Here is a 25,408-nt window from a genome sequence, read left to right as displayed (position 1 = left end):
GATTTTATTTAGCTTATTATTCTCCTGGCATATTATTTTCATAGTTGTTTATTCTTATTATGTGTGTTTTAAGGGCTGTTTGTCTTCATGAATAAGAGATACGTGGGAGTGTTTATGGAAACTCAAGGTTTATGGGATGTTGTTTGAAGCAGTTTGGTATGAGTATACTTGTTGAATTTGTGCTGGTCAGATGAAGTCTGAGCATTGAAACATACGCAACTAATAAACTCTTTCATCATCACTTCTTCTACTGTTCTGCTCTTCTCTGGCTTTTTCCTCAGTCAGCTTCTTGGCTGATAGAAGACTGTTAACAGGTTTTGGGTATTTTGGGTACCAGACAAGACCTCCTGTTAACAGGTTTTGGGTATTAGACTACAAGTTGTTCTGTTACCAGATAAAACGGATATTTGGTGTCCAGGGCTGGATCTTAATTGTCTGGTGGAGGCAGGATGGAATAACACAGAGCTGTTATCTCCATAAGAGCGGAGTCAGGATTGTTTCTCGCATGACCAGACGTGATAATTCCACAACTGGAAGAGCATTTTAAGATTAATAAGCAGGAGCTATAATAAATGATTCATAGTTGCTAAAATATCCCTCTATGTTATGCATTATGTTTGAATCATGAAATATTAAGTTTAAAAGTTTTTATTGCATGAAATAGCTTCAGATTTTAAACATCTGGTATTTAGGGGGTATTTAGGAAAACATTGCCATATAGCAACAGTGTACCACAAAGGAAACTTGCCAAAAAAAAGTAGTTTTTCTATTAAATTATGATTTTCATTTAAATTGAAATGCACATTTCTTTTATATGCATTCAATCTTAATTGCCATCAAAATCTTGCCACACACACACACACACCGTTACAGTCACTGAAGGCCAACTCATTCTCATGGTCATCACTCTTCACTCTTTTTGCTGTATTCATTTTCTGAAAAGAATCAGTCATTTTCTTATTCATGCATCAATACAACTATACTACAATAAACACTTCAAATAAATGAATAACTGCAATCATATTATTGATGGATGTTACTATCTATAAAAAATCCCAATGAGGAAATACTGTATATTACTGCAATTCCACTGTGGTACAGTATTGTCAGAATTGTCATACAGTAAAACTGTTAGACAATGTTTATTTGTGAATAAAAATATGTAATTTACTAACCAAAGATGATTTTAAAAAAAAAAAAAATCCCCCTTGAGAAGAGATGGTCAGAAATGAGGTTAATTTCTGGAGCACATCATCAGGTGTGAGGGTGACAGTAGGGTAAAAAAGTGCCTTGGATGAACATTCAAATGTCATTTGACTTAAAAACAGCACATCATTGATTATCAGGCCGTCCCTTTTAATTACTATATTGCAATTTATTGTATTTTCAGAATATCAAGGAAGGAGGTAGAAATGAATTGTAGAAACAGTGCTTTGCAGCATTGTGACTGTCAGCTAAAGAGAGTCTTTCTCAATCTTGGAGATGTTTGCATCCATCACAAGTGAAACAAGTTGAACAGCATTGTTTCATTTGTCAGCACTGATGGAACTCTTCTGGAAAATTCCACACCTTCAAAGGATGTGGTCTATCACACTATAAAAGAGCTCCACTTCTCTAAAGCACACACAAAAAATAATAATAATAATAATAATAATAATTATTTGAAGAAATCATAACGACTATTGTAATATATCCAGACTCGGTGAGTTATTCTGATTTAAATTATTTTAGGACTACATTTACTTTTAACCTATTAACTGTCACTTAGAGCATATACTGTCTTATAAAACACAGATCTGAACGTAAATAGTAATTAATGAACACTTTGGAATACAGACCTAAGAAGTTAAATAAGTTACAGAAATACGTAAAATAAGTTTTTTACACAAAATGTATATTTTTCAAAATAATTTGGAATTTTGAAAAAAACAAAACAAACAAAAAAAAAAAGCTCAAATTCAAAGAATACGACAAATATAATATTTTTGTTAGCTGTGGAAAAGTCATGTCATGGGTTTGCATTTAGAAGAAGAACTGACTTTGATTTTATGAGGATTTTAAAGGTTTGGCCTGTAGTCAGACTATAAATGAGCAAAAAATGAGTTTTTTGTAATTGCTATGTTATTATCTTGTCAAAACGGTCCTGAGACAGCATACAGAGCTTCTAAATCAAAGAGAAAGCAGTGTTTTGGTGGCTCCTGCTCCAGAAACTGATAAACTAAACTCAAATATGATGAATTTTAAGGCTCTGATTGAGTTAGTTTGGGTTACAGTGATGTTTAAACAGCATACTTATGATTTTCTCACACTTTGTATTTTTGTCTCGTTTTCCAGTAGAAATACCTAAATATCCTTAAATCAAGATACATAAACAAAAATATCATGACTATTGTGTGCTTTCTGATAAATGTATCAAAATTAATTTATGTATAAAACAATAACAAATATCTGCCAGGGAGGTCAGAAAAATCATTTCGATTGATGCTCTTTTCTTCTATGTTTGAGGTTTACATAAAGATTAGACTAACAGTTGGCTCTAATCTCTCTTTTTCATTATAGAAGAGACTCTTATCTACTATAGTAATAGATATGACGGAACAAGTTTCAAAAACGTTCAAAAGGTAAGAAACAAATGATCTCATTAAAAACTGTGCATTAAAAAGCAGCATGTATTTTAAAATCTCCCTCCAGCTGTCGTCACTGTCGTCTTGTACAGTAGGTCAAACACTCATAAACAAAGGTTTACATGTCTCTTCATATTAAACTGCTTAAGTGTAAACTGTAAATTAATATACAGTATATTTATATACATGGTGTATTTAAGTATTACTTGAATGTGGTTCTTCTGCGTCCAAAATCTATCAAAAAGATATAGGGAGAAGGTTGGAAGGAAAAGAGAAGAAAGTGTCTGTTTACACTAGTGTTTTTTTGTTTTAAAACGCATAGCTTTTGCTACGGTTACGCCTGTCATTTACACTACTCCGCCGTTTTTGACCCTGGAGACTACTCAAACAAAACGAGTTTAGTTTAAAACTCCGGGGAACAGCAGAGTCAACTAAAGCATCAGCTCCAGTGAAGATGATAGAGCGCGTGTCATTGTGTTTTTGGACGCGTTCGACCCGGGTTCGAGTCCGCCTTTTGCTGAACTTTTTGTTTTTCCCGTTTCAAATCTCGTATCGCATCAGAAAGGCATTTATTTTTAATAAAAATTAAGGAAATAATCCAAAAGTCGAACGCGCCTATTAATACACCTATTAATAGATGAGGATCAAAGGAATCACATGACTAGACAGGAGACATGAAAACACAAACAAAACACAAACCACACGATACCTTTACAAAGGCTAGAACACATTTCTTAATACTTATGTCACTTTTTCAAAACTCTATTGAGAAATGGGTCCTAGTGACTGACTGTAAAAAAACAACAACCTAGAGCCAAAACATTATGGATCTCTTGCAAAAGCAACCACTTCATTTAAAACTATTTGAACTCTTCTGGTGTTTTTGCATAGTAACTTTACACAAACACTGATGAGCCACACACACCAAACTACACACACAGATATGACCAATGTAACACCACCGTGATTATCTTGTGTGGAGTTTGTCACAGCACTCACACGTACATGTATTTACAAAAATACACTGTATATTTACAGTATTAAAAGAAATACAAGGGGGGTCAAAATCATTTATTTCTTCCAAAATACTCAGTTTTTATTTCTAAGTGAATGAATTATGTATAAATGTTTTTGCTATATAAACATAATAATGGTCATTAAACTGTGTATATTTGTGACTTTGTCAATAAGAGAGTTTTACACAATCTGTTTACATTAACAAATATAGGAATATTTCAGTATTTAATGATCAGAAAACTACATGCAATTAAAGAAATAACATTATCTGCAAAACGTTAGATTAACCTGTTAATTATAAAAGGTGAAAAACTTAAAAAATCCAAGACTCTCTTTGTCTGCTATATACAGTTATTAATTGTGAGAAATTATTAATATAATCTACTATAATTTGTTTATTCATTTGATTCCACTCTCAATGTTTTATCAGGAACAAGGATTCGAAAAAGAAGACGGATGAGCACTGGCTAAAAGAAAACAACGACACTAAAGATATAGATGTCGATAAATCTAATTCTGATATTGATTTTGACAATGATTTGAGTTACAAGAAGTCATATTTAAAAAAAGTAGTTTATCAAATTAATTTAAATTGTCCTCATTATTTAAATGATAGTTATTTTCTTGAAAAAAGGTTTTTTCCTGTCAATCAAGTACAGTCATCTAAAATGACATATTTTATGAGGCACTTTAAAATCAATGAAATGTTTGATTTAAACGGTCAGTTTGCGTTTGCAGTGATTGAATTTGTTAAAGGAGAACCTGAATTAATCGGGCCCTTTAAGCCAAAAAAAGTTGGTCAGACTGGAAAATATCCTGAGATACATCACAGCGAATATCAATGCATACATCATTTAAAACTAAAAATTAAGTATATGAAAAAGAATAAGAGAATGATAAAAACTATTTATATATTTACAAAATATAGTCCTTGTTTTGGCATAAAAGGAGATTTGTGTCCTTGTATGTCTCAACTAGCTAATTTCTCTAAAGAAATGTATAATAAATTTAATATAGATATTTACATTACTTTCCAGGACATTTATGGTGCAACTGGAAGTATAGCAAAAACAATTAATAAACTGGTAAAACCACAAAAGAATCAGAGTCATGATGATGAATATAACCATGATAAAATATTGAAATTAATAATAAAATTTAAAAAGCAATACCCTAAATCAGAATTTAAATTTTTCCTGGGAGAAAAAGAGCAAGAAAATATCAAAAATGATATTAGAGAAGAAATTAAGAAAATTAAACCAGATATAGAAATCGAGTTAAAAATCAAATTTCCCAGTAATCCAAGTTTATCACATGATCTTAAGAGCTTCGGAGAAAAACAAACTAATAATATAAAGACACAACTAAAAAAATATAATTTTACTAGGGAAATTACTGAAAATATTTGTTCACTCTTTCATTCTAAGTGGTGTGAAGTAGTTGATGAAGAATATAAATGGTTTATATATGAGAAGCTCAGTGATTATTTTAACACCTTTGCTGTTGCATTTGCTTATAAAGATATAAAAGCCATCACAAACCATTTTAATCTGGAAAGAGTAAAACTATATTTTTAAATTTAGAATAATTGTAGTGCATGTGTGTTGCTATGTAGATATAATTTTTCTGCGCTTTTTTTTGACATTGCATTGTGTAACGGCTCTATAGTGTCTCATTGATTTGTATTTGTATTTCTCTGTAATCGTCTCCATAAATCCATCTGAGAGATGAACACCTATCCATCTACAGACTCGAGACACTGTCAGACTGCTGATTCTCCATCTTAACACCTGTTCAATGCCAACAAGCAGACAACTATATCTACTCAATAAATCTATTTGCTTTCACTTGATCTCCTGCTTTCTGTTCTTGGCTGTAGGAGAGGGAATCTCAAGAATAGAGTTAACTCAACTTTAACTCTCTTACCTGAATATACAGATCATTTTCAGCCAGATAATCTGGACTAACATTATGCATATAACTGGCTGTCCTGATACAGGTCCTGATGGGTGTAGTAAGAAGAAAACACCTGAAGAAATTCAAGCCCAACTGTGAAAAAGAGTCAATTCTGAGAAGGAAACATCAGCCATTAACACAAGTTAGAGTTCAGAGAAGAATGGTTTTAAGTGTGTATGTTGGTGACTTTATCTGATCTATCTTTATTCATCACTGCTCAAAGAGATGTGTAATATTAGTTCATTAAAGGGAATTCATTACAGAGCATGCTCTCTGAATCAGTCAGTGTTTGCGCTCTAGATTCATTAACCTCAGCTGATTTTACCATTCATCTCTATGCTGTAACAGCAGGTGAGTGACATTTACATTAACACAGATGCATCTTTATCCAGAGCGACTTTGCATTCAAGATACACATTATCATGCATTCCCTGGGAATCGAACCAGTGACGCTACAGCCATGCATACTTGTTTATTGTGTGATTTATTAAAATAACATTCAATTCAAATGTGTCATGAAGTGCAAGTACTCCATTATCCATGATCTCAGATATTACAAACATATCTTACTATCCACACACAAGCTTTCATTGATGTCTTCTCAGAATCAGTCCTTATTGATTCATTTGAACTGAGACTTTTGTTCCATTCTTTAAGCCTCACTCAACCCACAAACTCATATCTCTGATCCACAGAAAGCAGCTGTTCTTCCACTAGATGCAGTCTCCATCTCTGATCCTACAGATAAACATGTTATCTCCCTGATGTGTGAATCTCATGCGAATCTCCTTTCAGTGGCTTATTCCAGCAGAGGGAATCAGGATTTAGAGAATTAAAATACTGTCTTAAACTGAATCAAGCAATCAGATTGTGGTGTTTATGTGACTCCGTACTAATCTGAATATTGCCAATTGTCTAGATCAACTTTGAATAAAGAAAAGAGAGGTTTAGAGCCAATACATTTTTGTTTATGTACTGAATGTGAAATTTAGCAGGAAACACAAATTATATTTTCCTATATTCTCTTTTGGGTAGTTAAGTTCTAACAGAAAAACTCAGAAAGAACGTAAATACCGGCACTGAAATGAATATAAATATTATTGGGAATATTAATAAATCCAGTGGGAAAATCATGTCTATTTATGGGAAAAACATAAAAACACAACAGAACTATAGAAAGAACTTCACGAGCAGAAGTGAACTATAGGGAAATAGACTACTTTAATGTGCCGCTACGTAGAAAACAGACATGCCAGCTAGTTATATACCCAATGCAGACGGCTACACTCATAACTGAAGCTGATTGATATCATCTTGGTCTGGAGCGAGGTCTGTCTGCAATATTTGTGAAAAACGGCTCAAAATTAGCATACTCTCCGATTCCATTTATTTAAAGATTGATTTACACCGGATGATTGAGAGGCACTGTAGAGTTAGAGAGTGATAGACACTGTATGGTGATAAATGCCTGCCAAAAACGAGGCCTACATTAAATATAAATATGTCCTGCTCACTTTATGACTTAAAATAGAGAATCTAAATATTTCTGAATAGCTGACGATTGCAGACATAAACTTAAAAGATCTGCTAGTGTTTCACATTTTCCATTGTGGACAATCAACACTGTAAACATTGACTAGTTCATCATGAAAGGGATGTCATTTATGCAGTCGATCACAGAGGGTAGACATTTCAAGCTTTCTATTCATATTACAATAGAATATTAGAATAGAATAGAACTATTGGGAAGATGGCGGCGCGATCGATCGCTGCGGCTGCTCCGGGTCCCAAAGACGGTGCTTTTATGTCGTTTAATGTCGTCTGTTCGTCTCCAAATAGTGTCAGTTTACCGCTAACTCTTCAGGAAATCACCCCAGAATTCATCTATGATCGCCAAAGTCTTTTGGATATCAGCTACGCATACGAACATCAACTCTCGCCGGCGGCTACTGAGAAGCTACGAGGCCTTTTTTTACTGCTGGAGCCGGACCTCGAGACCGCGGCCTCGCCTACTGGCGCTACCCGCACAAGGCAGCGTCGCAAGCGGTGTGAGAGAGGACGGAAGCGCGGTAAGCGCGGAGGTATACGAGCTAGGCTAAGAGCTAACCCCACAAGACCGGCTCTTCCAGCACTCATGCTCTCAAACGTTCGCTCTCTGGAAAACAAACTGGACTTAATTCAACTCAGTCGGTCTACACAGCATGAGGCAAGGGATTGTTGTGTGTTTGTTTTCACCGAAACATGGCTAAACGACAACATCCCGGACTCCGCCATTCAATTGCACGGGCTAACCAACTTCCGAGCGGACAGAGATTCATCACTGTCTGGTAAGACCCGCGGAGGTGGCTTGTGTGTGTATATCAACAAAGACTGGTGTAACAATGCTGCGGTAATATCGAAACACTGTTCATCGCTGGTGGAGTTTATGTTTGTGAAGTGTCGACCGTTCTATCTGCCGCGGGAGTTCACGGCCATTGTTATTGCAGCGGTTTACATCCCCCCGTGTGCAAACGCTAAGGACGCGCTTCGTGAACTGTATAGCGCCATCAGTGAACAACAAACAAATAACCCCGACGGCTTTTTCATCATAGCCGGTGACTTCAACCACGCAAACTTAAAGACAGTTTTGCCAAAGTTCTACCAACATGTGAACTTTGCAACAAGGGGAAACAACACACTGGACTTTGTTTACACAACAGTTAAGAACTCTTACAAGGCTGAACCCCGCCCCCACCTCGGGTACTCAGACCACATCACTGTTATGCTAATCCCAGCATATAGACCACTTCTCAAACTCACCAAACCGGTTCAGAAGCAGATCACAGTATGGCCAGACAATGCCACCTCAGCACTGCAGGACTGCTTCCAGGACACAGACTGGAACATGTTTAAAGAGGCAGCTACCTACAACAACCACACAGACCTGAATGAGTAGACTGAAACTGTGACTGCTTACATCAAAAAGTGCACTGATGATGTGACAGTCACCAAGACCATCACCACACGTGCAAACCAGAAGCCATGGATGACAGCAGAGGTTCGTGGGCTGCTAAAGACCAGAGATGATGCATTCAGATCAGGAGATAAAGCAGCCCTCAAAACAGCAAGAGCCAATCTGTCCTGTGGCATCAAAAAAGCAAAACGGTCATATGCTCGAAAAATCAACAACCACTTCACAGACAGCAGAGACACACGGAGCCTGTGGCAAGCCATTCAGACCATCACTGACTACAAGCCCCCGCCACAGGCCTGTGATGAGGACACATCCCTCCCCGATGCACTCAACCACTTTTATTCACGGTTTGAAATGCAGAATGACACACCTGCACAAAAACTGCCCACACCTCCCAACGACCGGGCGCTCTGTCTGTCTCCAGCCGACGTAAGGAAGACCCTATCTAGGATTAACCCACGCAAGGCTGCGGGACCTGACAACATACCTGGCCGTGTTCTGAGAGACTGTGCTGCACAGCTGACAGATGTCCTAACAGATATCTTCAACACCTCGCTGAGCCAGGCAGTCGTCCCCACATGTCTCAAATCCACAACAATCATACCGGTACCAAAGAAATCACCTGTGTCCTGTCTAAATAACTACCGTCCCATAGCACTGACTCCAATCATGATGAAGTGCTTTGAGAGGCTAGTCATGCATAACATCAAAACCAGCCTCCCCAACACACTCGACCCGCTCCAGTTTGCATACCGTCCAAACCGCTCTACGGACGATGCAATTTCCTCCACCCTCCACCTGGCTCTTACCCACCTAGAAAACAAAGACTCCTATGTTAGAATGCTGTTCATTGACTTCAGCTCGGCATTCAACACAATAATCCCACAACAGCTCATAAGTAAACTAAACCTGCTGGGCCTTAACAATTCCCTTTGTAACTCGATCCTGGACTTTCTAACTGGAAGACCTCAGTCAGTCCGTGTCGGCAACAACACCTCGAGCACTACCACACTGAGCACAGGTGCCCCACAAGGCTGTGTGCTTAGCCCGCTGCTCTTCACACTGCTGACCCACGACTGCACTGCCAAGTTCAGCTCCAACCACATCATCAAGTTTGCTGATGACACAACAGTGGTAGGTCTCATCAGCAACAACGATGAAACGCACTACAGAGAGGAAGTGGCACAGCTGGCTGAATGGTGTGGCACAAACAATCTGTCCCTCAATGTGGAGAAGACAAAGGAGGTTGTGATGGACTTCAGGAGAAACTCCGTTGACCACCCCCCACTGACCATCGACAGCTCGACTGTGGAGAGAGTCAGCAGCACTAAATTCCTGGGGGTGCACATCACAGAGGATCTCACCTGGACCACCAACACCATGTCACTCTCCAAAAAGGCACAACAGCGCCTACACTTTCTCCGCCGGCTGAAAAGAGCAAGTCTCCCTCCACCCATCCTCACCACATTCTACAGAGGCACCATCGAGAGTGTGCTGACCAGCTGCATCACTGTCTGGTACGGGAACTGCAGTGCTGCTGACCGCAAGACCCTCCAGCGGACAGTGAACACAGCTGCAAAGATCATCGGTGCCCCCCTCCCCTCCATACTGGACATTTTCCTTACACGATGCTCCAGCAAAACCAACAGCATCGTGAAGGACTCCACTCATCCCTCCCACAGTCTCTTCCAGCTCCTACCATCAGGAAGACGGTATCTGAGCATCAGAGCCCGCTCCACCAGACTGCTCAACAGCTTTTTCCCCCAGGCTGTGAGAGCCCTGAACTCAAACCACCCCGCCCCCCTCTGAAACCCCATGCAAACCCCCTACCTCCTGAAACATGGACCACCCCCCACCCCAAACCTTACCACACCAAAGAAAAACTGTATGGAACTTTTATTTTATTTTTATTTTTTCTTGTGCAATTCGAAGTGTGCTACACACAGGTGAGTGGGCCTGTACAAACCACCTGTAGTAACACACTCTCCTCTATGTGCACTATGGACACTTTACACTATGGACACTTTACACTTTACACTATGTGCACTATGGACACTTTACACTATGGACACTTTACACTTTACACTATGTGCACTATGGACACTTTACACTATGGACACTTTACACTATGTGCACTATGGACACTTACACACACTGCTGCGTGTGCACAATCCCACAAAAGACTCAGCAATATATGTATGTTTACATGCTCATGCACTACAAATCATCCTGCACTGTTCCCCAACCAGCTGCTGACTCAAATGTCTCTCTTTGCACATGTACAGTATTTGTGAAGCATTCGTATAGTTTGTATTTTTTTTATCTTCTATTTTTTAGTTTGTATAGGGTAATATTTATGTGAAGCATTCGTATAGTTTGTATTTTTTATCTTCTATTTTTTAGTTTGTATAGGGTAATATTTATGTGAAGCATTCGTATAGTTTGTATTTTTTATCCCTTATTCTTTTAGTTTGATAAATACTTATATATAGTATACTTATAGTTAAATCTGTCAGTAGGTTAGTTGTGTATAGGTTTATAGGGTTTTTTACTTCATTGTTGTATGTCTGTATTTATGTAGCACCGTGGTCCTGCGAGACACAACATTTCGTTCCACTGTATGTCCCCACATGTAGCGGAATGACAATAAAGCTCAACTTGAACTTGAACTTGATATATTTCTCAAGTCTTTGAGGCAAGTATTCGCTGAGATTATTTACGTGTGTGTGAAGAGAGGTGACAGAGACTGAGACGGCAGAGAGCGCACCCTGTTTATTTTCCCATGAGTCCTTCAGATGTTCCCACAATCTAATCAGTTTCTACATAAACAATTAATTCATTCTGCAACTCCAAGTAAGAGACGAGTTTTGTTTGGTTCTGTCCCAAATCACACCCTAAACCCTCGCAGTCTTCCTCTGATTCCACGCTTTCATGACACAATGCTGCTTTGACTACTTCATTGCATTTGGAAACAAAGATGAAGTTCTCAAGGTGAATGCATACCTTGACTCTAGGGGTCAAACAACTAAAAATCAAGTCAGAAATCTTGGGGTGATTCTGGAGACAGACTTTAGTTTCAGTAGTCATGTCAAAGCAGTAACTAAATCAGCATACTATCATCTCAAAAACATTGCAAGAATTAGATGTTTTGTTTCCAGTCAAGACTTGGAGAAACTTGTTCATGCCTTTATCACCAGCAGGGTGGATTACTGTAATGGTCTCCTCACCGGCCTTCCCAAGAAGACCATTAGACAACTGCAGCTCATCCAGAACACTGCTGCCAGGATTCTGACTAGAACCAGAAAATCTGAGCATATCACACCAGTCCTCAGGTCCTTACACTGGCTTCCAGTTACATTTAGGATTGATTTTAAAGTACTTTTACTTGTTTATAAATCACTCAATGGCCCAGGACCTAAATACATTGCTGATATGCTCACTGAATATAAACCAAACAGACCACTCAGATCATTAGGATCGAGTCAGTTAGAAATACCAAGGGTTCACACAAAACAAGGGGAGTCTGCTTTTAGCTATTATGCGGCCCGCAGTTGGAACCAGCTTCCAGAAGAGATCAGATGTGCTAAAACATTAGCCACATTTAAATCAAGACTCAAACTTATGTACCAACCAAAAACCTCTTTCAGGAGAGTGTATGTTGTCAGAATGACTTTATAATTTGCATTAAATGATGTAAAGCTGATGTCTATTGACATATATGATTAATATAAAATAATAATTTGGGTTTTCTTCACCTTATTAGTTTCAGATCAACAATAGTTGATCTTTTTGTAAGATAACTCTACCAAAGCACCATCCAACTTAATCAGTTGCACCTTATGCACTTTATTTCTTCATACATTCGTGGTATTCATTTAGTCATTTCATTTCTAATAGTCATTACTGCATTTCATTAGCTCTGTACTTGTACTCTGCATAATGACAATAAAGTTGAATCTAATCTAATCTAATCTAATCTAATTTCATTAATTATTCTTAACTATTGTTTCATTAATAAAACAAGAGATAGACACCATCACAAAATGTGTAATGGTTTTACTGGTTATAATGGGACTTGTATTGGTTTTAATGGAAACTGTAATGATTCCTGTTGGTCTCTATGGTAATTGGTCACCTTCTATTGGTGGCTTGTCAATACAAATAAATCCTATGGAATATGTCCCAAAACACACAACAGAAAACCTTTTTTTTATGTTTAAAATTGATGGTTTGTAATGTTTGTAATGGTATTTTTGATTTATTTGGGTTTATTTGGTATTAGAATTTTCTGTGATGGTTCTGTTGTTTTTCAGCAGGGTTGCCTCATAGTTTTTATATAATGCATTTAAGTCATTTTAAAGTCTATTGTTGGCTTAGTTTTGTTTTTATAACCTCAATATTATCTTAATACTTCTTTGAAGTAACAAAACGTACTCGGTTACTAACGTAACCTCGGTTCCCTTAGATACGGGAACGAGTACTGCGTCGCTAGACGCTATGGGGAAAAACTCCTTTTTCTCCGAGGACTGAAGACTTTTTCAATCACGCAGTGTGACTGCACGGCCATTGGTTCGTGCAGTAATAAAAAACGAACCAATGGCTCGTCAGTGGTACTGCACGAGCCTATGGCGGCAAAGCCCGCCAGAGCCCGCCAGAAGGGGCGGGGTCATCTGGCTATATAAGCGGGCGCTTCGCCATAGGAAAACAGGCCAATTCGACTGAAGCGACGACCTGAGTCGTGCAGCTGCATGGCATGGCATAGTACGCAGTACTCGTTCCCGTATCTAAGGGAACCGAGGTTACGTTAGTAACCGAGTACGTTCCCTGTCGATACTACACTCGTACTGCATCGCTAGACGCTATGGGGAACAAATACAATCCCGCCATGCCATGAAGAGAAACGACAACCATAAAACTGGCCTTGAGCAGTAAGGCTCAGAGGGACCAATTATGAGCAGGAAGCATCCTGCAGGAGGCATGAGGACCGAACTCTACAGAGGTCTGTCCAGCCTAGAAATCGTTTCAACGGTCATAAGTACAGCCTCAGCACCAGGAATGGGGCCAAGAGCGTTCTTGGAGAATCAGGCAATGCCTGAGGGGACCGCTTTAAGACAGGTGTGTGCCATCTAAGCAGAGAGAACCCTAGCCTGTAAGGCCGGGATATCCAAGTTATAGAACCTGGCAAATGTGGACGGCGAGGCCCAGCCGGCCGCCGCACAAATGTCTGCCATAGACACACCACTAGACCACGCCCAAGAAGAGGCCACGCCTCTCGTGGAATGGGCTCTCACTCCAATGGGGCTCTGGAGGCCCAGGGAGGAGTATGCTAGTGCGATAGCGTCAACTAACCATCGAGATATTCTGTGCTTTGTGGCCAGAGACCCCTTGGTGCGGCCGCCAAAGCAGACAAAGAGTTGTTCCGTCTGCCTAAATGGCGTGGAAAGCTCGATGTACATTCTCAGAGAAGGTTGAGCTCTTGGTCCTCCTCCGAAGAGGGGAGCGCAGAGAGCGTAATAACCTGGGCTCTAAACGGAGTGTAGAGCGCCTTAGGGACATAGCCGTGTTTTGGATTTAGGACAACCTTAGAGTTTTAGGCCCAAACTCAAGACAGGCAGGGTTTACAGACAGAGCCTGCAAGTCACCTACTCGCTTTACCGATGCTAGCGCTAGTAGCAGAGCGGTTTTGAGCGACAGTGTTTTTAAACTCGCAGATTGTAGTGGCTCAAAAGGAGGGCCCTTAAGGGCTCTCAGGACCGTGGGCAGGTCCCATACAGGGACTGTGAGGGGTCGGGGCGGATTGAGCCTCCGAGATCCCCTCAGAAAACGGACAACCAGGTTGTTCCGGCCCACCGACTGTCCGGCTATAGGAGCGTAAGAAGCTGCTATAGCTGCCACGTAGACTTTGAGCGTGGAAGGGGCGCGGCCCTTATCCAACAGCTCCTGTAGATATGACAATATCACTGATATGTCACATGTTGTCTGGTTTTTACCGCGGGCTTGACACCAGGCGGAGAAAACCGACCATTTACAGGCGTAGAAATCTGGCCCAGCATTCTCTGAAACGACTTGAGTGGGTAGGAGGCTCCAATCTTGAAGGAAGCCGCAAGCTGCCGTATGGCCAGAACGCGATCTGGCGCGACTCTCGCCGTCATGCAGGCGGAGTCGAAAACTGTCCCCAGGAACGATGTTCGTTGGCTGGGGGACAGGGAGCTCTTGGCTAAATTGATCCTGAGTCCCAAGTTCTCCAAGTGTCTGAGAAGAAGGGACCTGTGTGCTACCAGCTCTGCCTCTGACTGTGCTAGAATGAGCCAGTCATCGAGGTAATTCAAGACACGTATTCCCATCTGTCTCAGAGGGGAGAGAGCTGTGTCTATGCACTTCGTAAAAGTGCGGGGAGCTAGAGCCAGCCCGAAGGGCAGGACCGTGTATTGATAAGCCACACCCTCGGAGGCGAATCTCAAGAATCGTCTGTGATGGGGGGCTATCTGGATGTGAAAGTAAGCGTCTTTCAGATCCAGTGAAAAGAACCAGTCCTCTGGGCGAATTTGCGAGAGGATCTGTTTCACTGTAGTCATTCTGAATGTCCGTCTCATGAGGGCGCGGTTCAGATGTCTGAGATCGAGGATGGGCCGGAGGCTGCCATCCTTCTTGGGGACGAGGAAATAACGGCTGTAGAAGCCTGACTCGCTCTGAGCTGGGGGAACTATTTCTATAGCTCCTTTTGCCAGCATTTTCTGCACCTCGGCTCGTAGTCGTCCTACAAGGCTTGGAGGGATGAGCAGCCTTTGCTTTCCATCCGATGGCGGAGGGCGGACAAAGGTGCGCAGCCACAGCTTCGTCAAGAGGGGGCAACCTCTCATAGCCCTTCTCTTCGGCGCCATCCACTGAGGAGAGAGCAGAAGAAGAGTTAGAGCGGAGTCGGGCCGAATACAGAGCGCGCCACGACTTTGTGAGTTTGTCCTGGACCTCCGGAAAAAACGGAGAAGCTCGCTGACGAGGGGCCGTGCGGCGCCCCGGCAGGAACCATTCGTCCAGGCGACTACGAGTGGGCTCCTCCGGTGTAGACCACTCCAAACCCAGCTCATCAACGGCCTTAGCGATGATGCGGAAGAGCTCGGCATCCATCCCTAGCTTTGCTTCGCTGGGCTCGGCAGACGAGGAGGGGGCGGGGTCGATGGTAGAGCCCGAGATATCCTCTGCATCTGACGCTATTAGAGACATGCTGTCATCTAATAGCTCATTCTCAAAGGCACCGAACGAGATCACGTCACTCGCGCCAGCTGAGGGACGCTGATCCGCGTGCTCAAAGAGAACGGGAGAATCCACTCTGCATAGCGGGGGCGAGGCACGCGGGGTCTGAGCCGGCGTGAGCTCGCTCGCCGCTGAGCGCTTAAGCCCTTTACCCCGCCGTTTTTTCCCACCAGGTCCCTGGGAGGAAGAAAACGGGAGAGCGCGAGGGGCGGAGTCGCTCTCTGAAAAGAAAGCGATCCGAGCGCGCAGAGTCACGAGACTCATGTTCATGCAGTATGAACATTCCATCTCGCTCAGAGCGGCCTCTGCGTGGGATTTACCCAAGCAGGAAACACACTCTGAGTGGCCGTCGGCATCGTGCAGCGAAAGCTTGCACGAGACGCACTGATGGCGCGGCATTTGCAACAACGCCGCAATTGCTCTTTTAGAAGAAATTTGCTCTTCTTAAAGGCTCGCCGGATGGCAGCAGGGGACGAGCTGACGTCCGCTGTGATCGCTGAAGCGGCTCGGCGAAGCGGGCTGGATCAGCGGGGAGCGGGAAAAAAGGCAGCCTTCCAATCCGCAGCGATGCGTTTCAACGCCGAGCGTCTGGAGTCCTGGATCAGCGAAGAGGTCGTCGCTTCAGTCGAATTGATCTGTTTTCCTATGGCGAAGCACCCGCTTATATAGCCAGATGACCCCGCCCCTTCTGGCGGGCTCTGGCGGGCTTTGCCGCCATAGGCTCGTGCAGTACCACTGACGAGCCATTGGTTCGTTTTTTATTACTGCACGAACCAATGGCCGTGCAGTCACACTGCGTGATTGAAAAAGTCTTCAGTCCTCGGAGAAAAAGGAGTTTTTCCCCATAGCGTCTAGTGACGCAGTACGAGTGTAGTATCGACAGGGAACCATAGTTAATTTTCAGGTTACCATGGCTACAAGAACCATGATTTTTTTATTATTTTTTAAACTCGGAGAGAATAGATGCATTGGTGGTGGTAAAATTATTACCGACATTCAAACATGTTATTAACCTCAACAGACGAAAAAGTTTCACAGGATTATGAATGTAGCCTACCTGAAAGTGACGCACAGGCTTCGTTTTCATCTTTTTTTTTCTTGGCAGTAGATTGCTGATGTCTTTTCACGGGCATAGTTGTCCATCAATTATGATCATCTGCATTCAGCCGCAAACATGAGGTGAAATTGCGTGTCACGTGTTTTTGTTTTTTTGTTTGTTTTTTGGAGAAACTGGGATGGTGCCCCCCCTGGGAGTTGGTGCCCTACGCAAACGGCCTACTCTGTGTATAGGGAGCAGCGGTACTGACAAGAGCTGAAGGACTTCGGAGAACAACAGGCAGATAAAATGAAAAAAACATGTGGACAAGCGTTCATTATCAACTGTCATTCATTATTTGTATTCAGATAATAACTGTTGTTAGAACATTATAATTTTTTGCTACAAGTTCACATCAATAAAAAAATAAAAATAAAAGTACGTAATTGAAACTACATGCAGTTTTGCTTTGTTTTTGTGTGAGTGTGTAAATCCCTAATACAGGCTACAAGACATTCAAATATAAAAATTAAAAACAATATTAATAGATAATATATAGAAGTAATATTAATAATTCTAATATTTATGGTATAAATATACTAATAATAATGAGAATAAACTATTATATTTTCTAAACCCTAATTCATGCATCCCTACAATAGTGTCTCTTCAGAAGACTTAAACCGCTTATTTCATATTAATTTATTATATATTTATTATCTATTATCTCTTTATGAACGTTTTGAAGTGTCATAGTTTCAGTACAGGGATAGGGAATCTCTCAAATTTCATTAAAATATCTTAATTTGTGTTCGGAGTATGATCAAGGATTTGGAACAACATGGAAGTGAGTAAATAATGACAGAATTTTCAGAATCATTTTGGTTGAATTATTCCTTTAAACGTTGTTGTTACAGAAGCGGATGGGACACACAGGGTAATATGAAAGGTAAGGTTTATTGTACAGAATGAGCGATGCAGAGAGAAACAACGGTGAGTATCTTGATGCAGAGAAGTAGATGGAGAGCGAGACTTCACTGAACTATGGTGTATGTTGGCAGGAGCTCGTGGACGGACGGGGAACCACACACCTCGACGTTTCGTCTAGAAGATCCAGGAACGACAAACAGGGATCTAGGACACGGATGACAACACTCGGAAAAAGGACAAGAGGTAAGTTCAAGTATCAGCATATACTTGCGGGAGTCCACTTTGTATGGATGAACGAGACCGGACGTTTGGCTGTGGTAAGGTGTGTGGTTTTATAGGGAGTCTTGATGAGGTGATGACGTGCAGGTGTGTCAATTAGAACTCGGTTGAGGGTGCTCGTTGTGATTGGTCGGGGTGAGAGCCTGGTCGATCTGTGACATTACCCCCCTCTCCACGGCCCGCTCCAGAGGGCCGCAAGCCCCAACGTCGTGGTGGCCTACCTCTTCCTCTAGGGGCTGGACAGTCAGGATGGGTGGTGTGGAACTCTTCCATTAACGTAGGATCCAGGATGTCGTCTCTAGGGACCCATGACCTTTCTTCAGGGCCGTAACCTTCCCAGTCCACCAGGTACTCCAGGCGGCCACCATGGTGCCGGGAGTCCAAGATCTCCTTCACCTTATATATCGTGCCATCTTCCAGGATTAGTGGGAGAGGGGGTTCCTCGCTCGGACCAGGCTCTGTGGAGGAAGTGACAGGAGAGTGATAAGGTTTTAGGAGTGAAACGTGGAAGGTGGAATTGATACGGTACTGAGGAGGTAGTTGTAGCTGATAGGTGACCGGGTTGATTTGCCTGGAGATGGTGAAGGGACCAAAATATCTGAGACTCAGCTTCTTGCAGGGCAAACGTAGCTTGATGTCCCTGGTTGACAGCCATACCTTCTGTCCGTGGCAGAAGGTTCGCAGGATCTCCTGGATCTTCCTCTCCGTCTGCCCGTTGGTCTGGGGGTGATAACCTGAAGATAGACTCACGGTCACATACAGGAGTTTGAAGAAGCCTTTCCATACACGGGAGATAAATTGTGGACCTCGGTCAGACACCATGTCTTCGGGGATGCCAAAATACCTGAACACATGGTTGAAGAGGAGTTCGGCTGTCTCCATGGCCGTAGGGAGACCCTTGAGGGGGAGCAGTCGACAGGACTTGGAGAATCTGTCTACAATGACAAGGATACAGGTGTTACCCTCCGATGCAGGTAGGTCGGTAACGAAATCAACTCCAGGCAGCGGGAGGAGTTTGCCTGCTGGTAAATGGCGAGGGAACTTGGTCATGGCACAGTCCACGCATCCCTGCACGAACCTTCTCACATCCCTGGCCATGCTGGGCCACCAGTATTGCTCTTTCAATAGCGAGAGGGTACTGTTGGTCCCTGGGTGGCCAGTGCCCAGAGACTCGTGAGCGGTGCGGATGATGGAAGTGCGTTGTAATCTGGGAACGTATTGTTTACCTGGGGGACAGCCCGGCAGAGTGGCGGTGGAGGCATTGGCAGGAGTGACAGGGTCAGGGTTCCATTGGATGGGGCAGGTGAAGATCTTTTCTGGGATGATGGGTTCAGGGATTTCGTCGACTTCTTCGGAGGCATGGATACGGGACAAGGCATCAGCCTTGGTGTTCTTAGACCCGGGGCGGTATGAGATGGAGAAATTGAAGCGAGTGAAGAAGGGGGCCTAGCGTGCCTGACGGGGGTTGAGCCGTTTTGCCTCCTTCAGGTATTGAAGATTCTTATGGTCAGACAGAACGGTGAAAGGATGTTGAGCACCCTCCAGCCAATGCCTCCACTCTTCGAGGGCGTGCTTGATTGCCAAGAGTTCCCGATTGCCGATGTCATAGTTTCTTTCCGCCGGGCTGAACTTCTTAGAGAAGGTGGCACATGGATGGAGTTTACTCGGATTCCCCTGCTGTTGAGAAAGCACAGCTCCTACTCCGGAATTGGAAGCATCGACCTCCACAATGAAGGGTTTTTGGGGGTCCGGAAGAACGAGGATAGGAGCGTGGGTGAAAGCCTCCTTCTGTTTCTCGAATGCCTCCGTGGCCGCTGGTGTCCAGGACAGAGACTTGGGCCTATTTCTGAGTAAGTTGGTGAAGGGACTGGTTATGGTGCTGTAATCTTGGATGAATCTCCTATAAAAGTTGGCAAAGCCTAGAAATCTCTGGAGTTCCTTGACGGTGGAGGGTACCGGCCAGGTTCGGATGGCTTCCACCTTCCTCTCGTCCATTCGGATGCCACCGCTGTCAATGATGTAGCCTAAGAAATGCACAGATAATTGATGGAACGAGCATTTCTCGGCTTTAAGGAACAGATGGAACTTCCTGAGTTGTTGTAAGACCTCCGCAACGTGGAGGTCTAACCTTCGGCCAGGCTCCGGGAGTAAATGAGAATATCATCGATGTAGACTAGGACAAACTTGTGAAGATACTCCCGGAACACCTCGTGCATGAAGTCCTGGAATACGGAGGGGGCGTTGACAAGGCCATACGGCATAACCAAATATTTGTAGTGGCCAGTAGGGGTCACAAAAGCTGTCTTCCACTCGTCCCCCTCACATATCCGGATGAGGTTGTACGCGCTGCGGAGGTCTAGCTTCGTGAAAACGGTGGCACCACGAAGATGTTCCAGAGCTGCTGGGACGAGAGGAAGGGGGTAACGAAACTTCACGGTGATGTTGTTCAGAGCCCGGTAATCAATACAAGGCAGCAAGCCTCCGTCCTTCTTGGCCACAAAGAAATAGCTCGAAGCAGCAGGGGAAGTGGACGGACGGATGTAGCCTTGTTTCAACACCTCGGCAATATACTCCTCCATGGCCTTCTGTTCCGGAAGTGATAGCGGGTAAATCTTACCCTTGGGCACTGGCTCACCTGGCAGGAGATCGATTGCACAGTCCCATGGCCGATGAGGAGGTAGCTTTGAGGCTTTCGTCAGGCTGAACACGTCGCTGCAGGGGCATAACAGGTTGGGATATCAACGGATTGATTCTCGACTGGACTTTCTATGGTAGTTGAATTCACAGGAATCTTGGGAACAACTTGGTTGAGTGGTTGTGGAACCTTCGGAAAGCCACCTGGAAAACATTGATTGCCCCACTTCAGGACTTCCCCAGAAGATGTGGGGTTAATGCTGCACAAACCAGGGGCGCCCGAGGACGATGCCAGTATGCGCTCCCTCCAGAACCAGTAAGGTGATGTTCTCCTCGTGAAGTTGCCCAAATCTTAGATGAACCGGACCAGCACTGTAACGGACGGTGGTTCGCCCAATGGGTTTTCCAGTTATCGAATGAATCTGGTAGATGGTTTCGCTGGCAACGGTCGGGAGATTGAGTTGGCGGCAGAGGCTCCCAGAGATGAAGTTACCGGCGGAGCCGGAGTCGAGGAGGGCTGAACTAGTAGGGAGACATTTGAGGCAGTAAGCAAGACTTCGGCTGTGAGTGGCTTCATATTCTGAGAAATAGGCTGAATGGCACTCACCAAGAGTTGCGGAGCACGAATGGGACAGGCTGCACGAAAGTGCCCACCCTTCCCACAATACAGACACAGCCCTTCTCTCAGACGCCTCTGCCGCTCGTGATCGGTTAGATGGGTTCGGTCCGTTTGCATGGGTTCAGATTTGGGTTCTGGAGGGAGGCTGATCTCTGGGTGGCGAGCGGGAGGAGGACAACAGGCGAGAGACAGAGAATCAGTAAAACAGGATAACATGCGTGTGGAGACATGGATGGATTGCTGGATGAATTTTTCCAAGCCACAAGAATCATCCAGATTGGCCAATTGCAACCACAGTCTGGGCTCTAGACCTTGACGAAAGGTAATGATCAGGGCTCTTTCATTCCACCCACTAGCTGCCGCCAGGGTTCTAAACAAGGTTATTTTCGTAAACGAAAACGGAAACTAAGACTAAAACTATTGGTCAAAAAACATTTTCGTAAACTGAAATAAAATTAAACTTTCTAAATAAATGAAAAACTAAAACTAAACGAAACTAACAACAGCAACTGAAAAACTAACTAAAATAAAATAATAATTTGCAAAAATAAATAATCGTGTTCGTTCTGTGTCAGAAATCGGACCTGTGTTTGTTTAGGGAAATAGAGTGATTCATGCACGTGAGCTGAGTCCTAAGAATGCGTTTTTGCTTTAAAAAAAAAAAAAAAAAAGACGGCCTGTGACATGGGAAATAATAATAATGCACACCTTACAGCGCACGAACGTTTTAAAGCGTGCTTGACGTGCGACAACAACATGAGAGTGAGTTAACGGACACAGAATTAACATTTTTGGATGAGCTGACTTTAGTGAAGAGTCATTTTGTCACACTTTGCAATTACTATGGTAACGTCTGCCTCGGGTCCATGACACGAGCACCGCCTTGACTGTATAGAACTCATCCAAAATGAGAGAAAGCGATAGCCACACTGTGTTTTCAGCGCTTGCGGTGTTGTGTAAAAGGGGCTTTAGAACCGGGATTGATTGCGTTGCTCATCTGAAGCGCGTGCGCGCTGGAGCGGCTCGTCAAAGTAAAGTGCAAACATCAATTAAATAATCATATCGCATTTATTTTGAGTAGTATGAGGTTTCAAAGCATTTTATATTGTTTATTCTTATTGTGTATGTTCATAGAGGGAGATACGGGACGTACAGTATACCAAAGACTATATACTATAGTGTGCACCGGTGGCGCTGTGCAAAAGATCCAACAAATTAATGCATTGAAAACACAGATCGACAAAAATAAAGTTTACAGAGTTTCAATGACTATTGCAAAGAATATGCCTGCATCCCAGTGTGCACACTGTCCATGCTAAATTATATGTGATATTAGTCATTTTTAATACTATTTAGGGCAGATAGGGTGGATAGTATGCACACTGGGATGCAGGGCATGTTTCCTCAAATCCAGCACTGGCCATTGTCCTGCAGAATTTAGCTCCACCCCTGATGAAAACTCAACTGCCTGATACTGTCTAGTAACTCTGAAAACCTTGTTGTTTGTAAACTATTGGCATATTAAACAATATGAATGAATATGAATTTATCAATTGTATAAATATAAATTGCATATTTTGGGCTTTGGTTGAATTGTAAATAATTATTTTATTTTGATTATTAAGAGGTTTGCACAAGAGTTAACTGTAAACTGCAAACATTCAACTTTGCTAAAATTAAATGTCTTGGTTTGTTCTACAATGGAAGTGTTCCATTAACTCTGTTAAACTATAATTACTAAAACTAAAATATATAAAAACTAAATAGAAATGTGTTCACAAAATAAAAACTAAACTAAAACTAGCAAAACCATTAATGAAACTAACCAAAGCTAAAATGATAGTAAATTTGAAAACTATATTGAAATAAAAACTAATTTAAAAATTCAAAACTATAATATCCTTGGTTCTAAATTGCAGAGTGTATTCTTGAATGGAGCTGGACCCCTGGCGGAGATGGTAGAGCTGGTCACTAATTGCTGGATCACCATCTATTCGTCCAAATACTTCTCGGAAATGGGTGACGAAACTCTGATACGACCTTGTTACAGGTCCAGACTGGGAGAAGATAGTTTCAGCCCACTGTAAAGCCTTGCCTGAAAGAAGAGACACAATGAAGGCGATCTTGGAAGTTTCTGTGGGGTACAGATGCAGTTGCATGTCAATATTTAGTGAGCATTGCAGAAGGAACCCGTTGCACTCCTCCGCCACACCAGAGAAGGGCGCTGGTCTGGCCATGGGACTGTAGATCATGGTGGGTGAAGGAGTCGTGGTTCCGGTGACTGGGGTGATCGGTGGTGCTGGAGGTGATGTGGGAACAAGAACTCGTCGGGGGTGATCCACGAGCTCCTGAAACGGATCCGGATAGCTCATCTGTACTGTCGGTGTAGGTCCGGTCTTCTCTTACAGGACACACAGGGTAATATGAAAGGTAAGGTTTATTGTACAGAATGAGCGATGCAGAGAGAAACAACGGTGAGTATCTTGATGCAGAGAAGTAGATGGTGGAGAGCGAGACTTCACTGAACTATAGTGTTTGTTGGCAGGAGCTCGTGGACGGACGGGGAACCACACACCTCGACGTTTCGTCTAGAAGATCCAGGAACGACAAACAGGGATCTAGGACACGGATGACAACACTCGGAGAAAGGACAAGAGGTAAGTTCAAAGGCAGGTAAGTAACAGGTAGGTATCAGCATATACTTGCAGGAGTCCACTTCGTATGGATGAACAAGACCGGACGTTTGGCTGTGGTGAGGTGTGTGGTTTTATAGGGAGTCTTGATGAGGTGATGATGACGTGCAGGTGTGTCAATTAGAACTTGGGTGAGGGTGCTCATTGTGATTGGTCGGGGTGAGAGCCTGGTCGATCTGTGACAGTTGTGTTAATAGTTTAAATATTTTGCTTATTAATCCAGCGTGTTTGTTGCATTATGCATGTGCCAAAATTATCAGATGGAGTAAGATGAAAGTTTAAGGTGGTAAAGTTTAGCTTTCTTTACATGATATACAAGGTTTGTTGCGATTTTTGATTTAAAGGAGATTTTCTCAATATTTAATTTTATTTTTGCACCCTCAGATTCCAGATTTTCAAATAGTTGTATGTCAGCCAAATATTGTCCTATCCTAACAAACCAAACATCAATGGAAAGATTATTTATTCAGCTTTCAGATGATGTATAAATCTCTATAAACCATATTCTACATCCCTAATCCTACCCAATACCTACCTTACTAACCAAGCAGCAAATTAGGAGTTTATTGAGGCAAAAGTCATATTTAATGGTTTGTTAATAGTGAGAATTGGACCCTAAAATAAAGTGTGGCCGTAAATTTTTCTGAAACAAAATTCTCATCAGTGTTTTATCAGCTCTTACTTCAACAAGTATATCATCTGACACCACCTTGTTATTATCAATACATTATTGATTATCAGTCCCCATTTACACAGAATGTAATAAATCACAATGTTTTTTGTTATTGATGTTTTAATCAGGCTATTTGTCCAGTTAATAAAATTGTCCAGCAAATAAAATTCCCTATCAGTTGTCCCATCAACAAATCCACTTGACATGTGTTAATGTCGAGCCCTGTCTAACCCGTTATGACGTGTCGTTTCCAGGTGTCATAGCAAATAAGCGTTTTTACATTAACAAATCTGCAGTTCTTGCTGTAAGACTTCTTGTGTTTCTCAAGCAAGAAAACACTAATTCATCAGTGTATCAAACACTGGGTGACTTTTGTTACTCAAATATGTCACGGTTCATGGGATCACGGTCTCATCTGTGCTTGGTGCTGTTGTGTGTGTGTGTGCGTGAGTGGGTGTGTCTGATTGCCGCAATGAGCTGATCATTGTCAGGTGTGGCTCGTTTGCGGCTCTATATTAGCTGTGCTAATCTCGTCTTGTTTTGTCAGATCCTTGATGTTTTTCCTCGCTCCTGGTCTTTCTGTTGTCTCCTGTTTTCCTGCCTCCTTGATCGGCTTCCTGGGATTCCTCTTCCGTGAGCTGCCCATTGCATCCCTGCGCTACAGAGACTTTTCAGCTGTCGCCTAGACTGATGTGGAATCGCTTTGTTGTCTTTTCTGAGATTCGAATAAATTGTTTGTTTTC

General features: G+C 42.5%; 1 long non-coding RNA gene across 1 annotated transcript; it reads left to right on the top strand.

The window, feature by feature from the left end:
• The first annotated feature begins 1,623 nt into the window (after positions 1 to 1,623).
• On the top strand, positions 1,624 to 5,871 carry LOC306885508. The gene is made up of 3 exons (XR_013785552.1): positions 1,624 to 1,702; positions 2,560 to 2,621; positions 4,072 to 5,871. It is a non-coding gene; the product is annotated as an uncharacterized lncRNA (long non-coding RNA).
• The last annotated feature ends 19,537 nt before the right edge of the window (positions 5,872 to 25,408 follow it).

Source organism: Barbus barbus (genome assembly GCF_936440315.1).
Source record: "Barbus barbus genome assembly, chromosome: 19".
Taxonomy (NCBI): domain Eukaryota; kingdom Metazoa; phylum Chordata; class Actinopteri; order Cypriniformes; family Cyprinidae; genus Barbus; species Barbus barbus.
This window is presented reverse-complemented; position numbering and strand designations above follow the sequence as displayed.